The sequence below is a fragment of the Otolemur garnettii genome, unplaced genomic scaffold (assembly GCF_000181295.1).
Source record: "Otolemur garnettii isolate 467f Iridium unplaced genomic scaffold, OtoGar3 scaffold00010, whole genome shotgun sequence".
Lineage (NCBI taxonomy): Eukaryota > Metazoa > Chordata > Mammalia > Primates > Galagidae > Otolemur > Otolemur garnettii.
The window spans coordinates 21,467,004-21,475,044 of record NW_003852405.1 but is presented as its reverse complement, the minus strand read 5'-3'; the positions used below and the strand labels follow the sequence as shown (position 1 = coordinate 21,475,044).

At 42.8% G+C, this 8,041-nt stretch overlaps 1 non-coding gene across 1 annotated transcript; it reads right to left on the bottom strand.

Annotated features, from left to right (window-relative positions):
- Positions 1–3,921: 3,921 nt before the first annotated feature.
- LOC111723326 lies at positions 3,922–4,051 on the bottom strand. Its single transcript, XR_002771894.1, has one exon. It is a non-coding gene; the product is annotated as a small nucleolar RNA SNORA48 (small nucleolar RNA).
- Between the last annotated feature and the right edge of the window lie 3,990 nt (positions 4,052–8,041).

Genomic DNA, 8,041 nt, shown 5'->3' with positions numbered 1-8,041 from the left:
ATGATGCCATAGCACCCTACGCAAAAAAAAAAAAAAAAAAAAAAGTATGTTTGGTGACTTATTCAAGGCCCCTGAACTCAGTCAGGAATGATTATTGTTTTATTCTGCAGAATTTAAGTGGTATACAAAACGCCCTATAATGTGCCTTGTCCTCAGAGTCCTAGACAGGAAGACCCAGGTTCTGAGAACAGCTTTCTGTCACTAAAGAGGTATGCAGCCCAGCCAGGCAATGAATTTTGGCCAAGGTGATGTTTTAAAAACTTGACTTTGTGGGGCGGTGCCTGTGGCTCAAAGGAGTAGGGCGCCAGCCCCATATACCAGAGGTGGCGGGTTCAAACCCAGCCCCAGCCAAAACAAACAAACATACAAACACACAAAACATTACTTTGGGGGTACCTTTGTATGGGGAATATATTTTCTCTTTGTTAGAATTCTATTATTTATATCTGACTTTCATATTACCTGCCTGGCCATGTCCCTGCCGCTGTTTGAACTCTTGACACTTGACAGATGGAGGAAAGACAATGACACCCCGGTGGGACAACTGCAGCATTTCTGGGTAGGTACAGGAACAACAACAAATGAAAAAAGATAGAAGAAAACTAGGGGAGACAAAAGGCATTTCAGCATAGAGGTGAGTTGGTACAAAAGTTCAAGCAGAATGAGAACAAAAGATTAGCAATGAGGAGATTACTAGTGGTGACAAAAAGTGTCAGTGGCGTAGTTGAGAAACCTGGGCATGGTGCTTAACTAATAGCCTGGTGCTGTTAGTTCTACTTCAACTCCTTGCATGGCTTCACATAACTATGCCCATAGTTATAGTTATGTTATAGTTACTATGGTTATGTTAAGCCGTGCAAGGAATTGAAGTACAACTAATAGCTAGTATAGTTTTGGCTATAAAGTCTGATTCAGACTTGGAATCCAACTCTCGCACTGATATCAAGCAATCATCACCAGACTTGGAAGTTTCCAGAAAAAATAAACTTTCAGTGATGAATCTTAGCTCCATTATCATATTGACTCTGAGGCTAATGGAAAGACCTTAACTAAGGTCACTGGGGGATACAAAGGAGATGCCAAATAGAAAACATGTTAATTTCTTGGCACAGGGAGGCTTGAGGTGTTCTAGGAGCTGCTAATGCATTTTACATGATGGCTTAATTTCAGGAAATCCTGACTCACTGCTCCTAAAGGGTAAGAAACAAAGGCTGGTCTTAAATTTGCAATCCTGAGTACCACAGAGATTATTGCTGATGGAAATGTGTCTGTTCAGTGCCTTTTTAATTTAAAAATGTTTTGGTATATGTATGTTTTATTTATTTATTTTTGAGAAAAAGAAAACAGGCTTTATTTGGAATGTTCTAAACATAGTTAAGACTAAGTGGGCAAAGTAATCCCTCCTGGCTTAACTTCTGAATGGGAAATGGAGTACTGAATCTACCAAGTCAGACCATTGAATCGTTGGTAAAGCGTGAATCAAGGCTCGGTGCCTGTGGCTCAACTGGCTAAGGCGCCAGCCACATACACCTAAGGTGGCGGGTTTGAATTCAGCCCAGGCCCGCCAAAAACAATGACGGCTGCAACCAAAAAAATAGCCGGGCATTGTGGCTGGCGCCTGTGGTCCCAGCTACTTGGGAGGCGGAGGCAGGAGACTTGCTTGAGCCCAGGAGTTGGAGGTTGCTGTAAGCTGTGATGCCACGGCACTCTACCCAGGGGGACAGCTTGAGGCTCGGTCTCAAAAAAAAAAAAAAAAAAAAGCTTGAATCAAAACAAATGAGAAGAATGCTTGAACTAGTTTGCTAAGCTACAGTACTAGCACTGGGTAATTCAAGAAGCCGAATGCTACTAATAACATCACTGTAAATTAAAACATTTACTTACTTATGTTCCCAATAATGTGGTGTGTTCACAGCAGCTATTCTTAACCCTGTTTCACATATGAGAATAACATGAAAAAGAATAATTAGGTAATTTATCCAAAGGCACGGAGTAAAACGGTGACGATCGGAGGTCAGGCTCCAAACAGGAAGGTCAGAGACCTTCTAGATTTGTCCTGTCTGCTTCCTCTCCTGTTTTCCTCCTTTCCTCAGCAGCTCTTCCCAACCTCTTTACAAATCTATCACTCAGCCCCTGTCTGTCCTCCGCAATCCTGAAGGATGGCTTGTGCGTGTCCCCGAGCAAGTGGGGACCCTTCCCCTTGCACGCCCTCCTCCCACAGGTTGGGTGCGCTCCCCCTCTTTCCTCCAGTCTCCTTCCCTTCTGTCTGAAGCCAAGTCTCGGTTTGACCCACGCTTCTCCCTCACACTTTTCTTTCTCCTACTTCACTGGCATTTTCCCCTCAGTTTATAAACACGCTCAAGTTTCTCTCAGGCTGGAAAACTTCCTTTGACTCTCAAATCCAGTATCCCTCTTTCCTGTCTTATTCAAAAGTCTCCAAACACTTGTCTCCAGGAGTTCCAGCTCTGCGTTTCTCTCCAAATCACTTCTCACCTACCCCAGGTCTGGTTTCAGCAGGGTTACAGGCTGAGCTGTGTCTCCCACAACCCCAGATCCATAGCTTGAAGTCCTAGTCGCCAGCTCCTCAGACTGTGGCTATTTGGCGCTAGGGTCTTTAAAGAGGTAATTGAGTGAAAATGAGATCACTAGGGGTGGGCCCCGTCCAATGTGACTAGTGCCTTATAAGAAAAAGATTAAGGCACAGGGACATGCGCAGAGGGAAGACCACTAAGGCCATGTGGAGACACAGGGACTGGACAGCCATGTACGAACCAGGGAGAAAGGCCTCAGAAGAACCCAACCCTGCTGCTGACACTGTGACCTCTGACTTTTAGCCTCCGGAACTGTGACAATAAACATTTCTGTTGTTTAAGCCACCTAGTCTGTGGTACTTCATTATGGCAGTTGAGTTAAAGAGCTTCTATTAAGGTCACCAATGACCTTCTAATTGCAAAACAGAATGGACATATTAGTCTTTACTCTATTGCAAGTGACCTGAAAGAGCCACGCCGTGGTGTCCACGAGCCCTCAGGCTCTTCCCAGCCTCCGCTTCCTCTCTCCCAGAGCTCCTCTTGCCGTTGTCCTTTTCAGACTCTGATGTTCTCCTGGACTCGCTGCGGCGCTGCTCTTTCCATTCCATTCTTTCCCAGGATGATCTCATTGTTTCTTATGGTTTTAATATAGTGGACTCAGATTTTGGATGGGAAGCTCTAAAATTAGTGTGTAAGGTAAAAATGTTGCATGTAATGAAATTTACCCCTGAAAATCCCTTAGAAAAGCACCTAGAATTAGTCACAGTATAACTAAGTGCTCAGCTGTTGGTGATGTGGGAATTGAGACTAAGTGGTGGAAGACACATTTTCCATCCTCTGTGTGTGTATGTGGGGGGGAAACAAAGTCTCACTCTTTTGCCCTGGGTAGAGAGCTGCGGCATCACAGTTCAAAGCAACCTCAAATTCTTGGGCTCAAGCAATCCTCTGGCCTCAGCCCCCTGAGTAGCTGGGACTACAGGAGCCCAACATGACACCTGGCTATTTTTTAGAGATAGGGTCTTGATCTGGCTCAGGCTGGTCTCGAACTCCTGAAGCTTATGCAATCCACCTGCCTCAGCCTCCCACCGCGCTATGATTATGGACGTGAGCCACTGCGCTGGCACGTTTGCCATCTCAAACTCACTTTGGTGACGTGTTGATTTAGATTTTTTCCCTCTCTCTATTGTGCCAAATGTGTTTGATTGAATTTGTACAGTTTATAAATATGCATGTGAGTTGCATTATACTGGCATATTTGCTAAGGACTTGCAAACCTCCTTCTCCCTTTCTCAGATCTTTCTTCTGAGTTTTAGACACATACAGCAACTCCCATCTAAACAACTCCCCTTGAAAAGCTCATGGACTTTTTTTCTTTTATTTTTCTAGCAACCCATGTGTCCAAGGCATGAACCAGGGCATGAGCTCAGAAGCCAGCCTGAGGTAAGCAAACGATTACTTTGTCCCTGGCTGATATAAGATGGGCGCCACCAACCAGAAGTCACTTTACCCAGTCAGGGACATCAAAGACTTCTTGAACTCAAACTCGATGTGGATGCTTCATCTTCTACTTAGCTGACTGTTTGTGCTGAATTCTTAGTCTCATTATCCATGGGTCAGTCACGTTGCCCATGATGTTCCCTTTTCTTTCCTTAAGGAATGAAGAGGTTGGAAATTGATATGTGAGCCTAAAATCACATCTGGCTTCCATTGAGGTTGAGAAGAATTTACATTTGTTACTATTTAAAAATGATGTTCCACATTTTAAATCCAAATTTCTGGATTCTCCTGAGAAACTAGAGTATTTGGTAACATTGGATCCATACTCTGCCACAGCCAAGATCAGCCAGGACCGAGAAGCAGCCTGTCTTCTTTAGATGAGGCCAGTACTGTGCATCTATCACTATTTACAATCTTTCCTTGGCTGGCTCTTATAGGCATTTTAATTTGGGACTCCTAATATATTTTCATATCTGCATTATCCATTCAGCTCTTACTTTGCCCTATCCCCATCTTTGCTTTCTTGGGCTACTGCAGTAGCCTCCAAATTGGCCTTTTTTCCAATTTGCCTGCAGCAAAACTTACTTAAAATATGGAACTGAGAGCGAGACTCCATTTCTAACAACAATAAGAAAAACTCTTATCTGATCATGCCACAATGCTCAATACTTGAGCTTCCTACAGTTGTGTTTTTCAAAGTGTGGCCTAGGGACTTTGTGTATCATAATTATCTTTGGTTCTTGGTAGAAATGCAAATTACTTGGTAAAAACTCAGACGTGCTGGACTAGAAGCTCTGGGACCAGCGTCTTACCCTTTGTATATTTTAGAAACTTACAAAGGCAGTTCTAATATACTCTGAATTCTGAGACCCTTCAACCTACAGGGTAAATCCAAAGCTTCTTAATATGCATCAATGACTTCTTAAAAAGTTGCTTGCTAAACTGAACTTTTGTAAATTAAGACATAGTTTAAACACATTAAATGTGGGCTTCTAAAGAAAGATATGATGTATTACTCGATAAAGAATCCCTTAAAATGTAATGGCTTTCCAATTTATTTGTCTAGAAAGTATGAGTGAGTGTGATCTTAATGTAGGACAGGCTCTACACCAAGTGTTGATACTTCATGGCAGTGGAAGAAGGGAGCATTGGAAAGGTCAACATTTAAAGACATCTTTTGACTCAAACTTTTAGAAATCTGGACTCCTCTGGACAAGCGCAGACACAGAAAGGATGAAGACACAAAGCTCAGTGAACCCAGTGGTCATGAGACCAATCAACATAACACTAAATACTTAAAAGAGGGGCCAGTGGGACTACCTTTATAGATGATTGGCACCATGACATGTAGGACATAGAAGCAAATTTCTAGGCAGTTCCATGAGAAGTCACAGGGAGGGGAAACAATAAAAGTGACACTGTTTTCCAACAGTGGATGGAAATAAATGACAGGGAGTAGGAGAATCCCCAATTGTTGGTACCCTTTTCTCTCCATCTTGGCTACTCACTGCCAAGTACCATGATTCTAGCAACATCATGTCATAATGGAAACCTGAAGATGACGCTTACTTGGCTCTGTGTTGATAGTGATCTATGAGGATAACAGAACAAACCCTTTAGCATTCTCAAATGCACCCACTTAAGAACTGAGGTGTCAAATCATATTTTTTGTAGTTTAGGAATAACTGTGTAATGTCAGATAGGATAAAATACCTGGCTAAGTTGAGAACAGATTACATCCATCACTTCCTTCTGTTTTAACAGACCAATAACTCTGTCAAAAGAGATCACATTCATTTGACATGAGGTATTTCTTCCAGAGCTATGCCAGCTTATTACCCAGTAACTTTTTCACTTTTGTTTGGGAATCAATGACAAAACGTATTTTTCCCACTATTCTGCCTTTCAGAAACTTCTGAACTAATCAACTTTACTATTTACATTCAAAAGCTGATTTTTTTTTTACATTTATTAAAAATTTTCTTGTAAAAAGTGCTGAGTTTGATCGGGTTTGATTGTATATCAATATATAGCTAAAGATAAACACAATCCGGGATGTTACTGCTAATGGGGAAACCACCACCATCTTGAAAAAGGCACTTTGGCCAGGTGGTTTAGGGGAGGAATCTGTCAATTTGGCAGGCTATAAGCATAGGTTGTATACAGCCTGTAGTAATCTAGATTTATGTTTTTTTCCTTGTAAATATTTATAAATGAAAGTTAATCATTAATGCACAGAATATTGCAAAATGTGAATTAGTCTGTGTTCTCTAGGGAAACTGAATCAATATAATCTCTTTCTCTTGCTGGGTGCGGTGGCTTCTGTCTGTAATTCTAGCACTCTGGGAGGCCCAGGTGGGAGGATCACTTGAGCTCCGGAGTTCATGACCAGCTGAGCAAGAGTGAGATGGGGTCTACTAAAATAGAAAAATTAGTTAGGCATTGTTGTGGGGGACTGTAGTTCTACCTACTCAGGAGGCTGAGGCAGGAGGATAACTTGAACCCAGGAGTTTGAGGTTGCTGTGAGCTGGGTTCCCACCATGTGCTCTAGCCTGAACAACAGCATAAGATTCTGTCTCGAAAACAAACTCTCTTTCTCTATCTATACCCATGTACATTTTAAGGAATTGGTTTGTGTAATTGTGGGGACTGAGAAGTCTGAAATCTGTAGCATGGTCCAGCAAGCTGGAAATGCAAGTAGGAGTTGATGTCATGGTCCTCAGTCTGAAATCTGCAGGGAAACCAGGTGGGGTTTATAGGTTGCATTCTTGAGGTAGAATTTCTTCTACTTTGGGAAATCTTGTTAAGATCTTCAACTGATTAGGTGAGGCCTACTTATATATGGGAGGTAATCTACTTTTACAAATGTTAATCGCATCTTAGAAGTATCTTCACAGCAACACTGTACAGTTTGACTAAATAGCTGGATACCATATCATAAGAAGGAATGTTAGGCTATTTAGACAAATCAATGTACTCACATACATATATGATGTTCTTTATACCAATTACAGATAAGGTGACCTGATATACAGAATTATTCACTTGTGCAAGGAGAGTGGACAGGTGTCCTATAAAGCTCAACTTTTAGGTTGATAGGGTCTTGCGTGGAGCTAATTTAGAGATGTTCATATTGCACTGATGATTATCTTACAAAGCTGATGAAGTTGCTTTGCTCTACCTGGAAATCTGGGAAACAAGTTCTTGCTTCTGGTTAAATCATTAGCATGCCTGACCAATGGATAGACCCAGAATTATATGTAGCAACTCAGAATTTCTCAAACAGTCCTAAAAGCAAGTCTGAAGTGAGAAAATAATGCCCCTTAAGGCAAAACATACAAAAAATAAGAAGTTATGCAAAAGCATTGGGCTGTAGATGAGTAGGTGTGGGAGGCTTTATTTATGTTGAAAGTGGTATCTTGGAAGTGCATACCTACCTAGCCCCAGCTGAGCTTCTCCGGCTGATACCTTAGTCTCACTTTATCACCCTTGGCAGAGTGCCATGGTGTCAGAGCTCACAGGAACCTCAAATCTTGGGCTCAAGTGATCCTCTTGCCTCAGCCTCCCCAGTAGCTGGGACTACAGGGTCCTGCCACAATGCCCGGCTGTTTTTTAGAGATGGGTGGGTCTCACTCTGGCTCAGGCTGGTCTCCAACTTGTGAGCTCAAGCAATCTGCCCACTTTGACCTCCCGGAGTGCTAGGATTACAGGCATGAGCCACTGCACCTGGCCTTGTGTGGCAGGTTGTAAACATGGCTCCGTAATTGTTCTGACAGGCTCCTGTTGAATCTATGGCCCCTTCTCCTGAATCTGGGCTTTGTGACTGCTTAACCTATAGAATTTGGTAGAAGTGACACTGCCCTTTCTGGGCTCCAGCCTTAGAAGTTGCTCGGCGCCTGTGGCTCAAGCGGCTAGGGCGCCAGCCACATACACCTAAGGTGGTGGGTTCAAATCCCCAGCCCGGGCCCACCAAACAATGATGGCTGCAACCAAAAAATGGCCAGGCGCTGTGG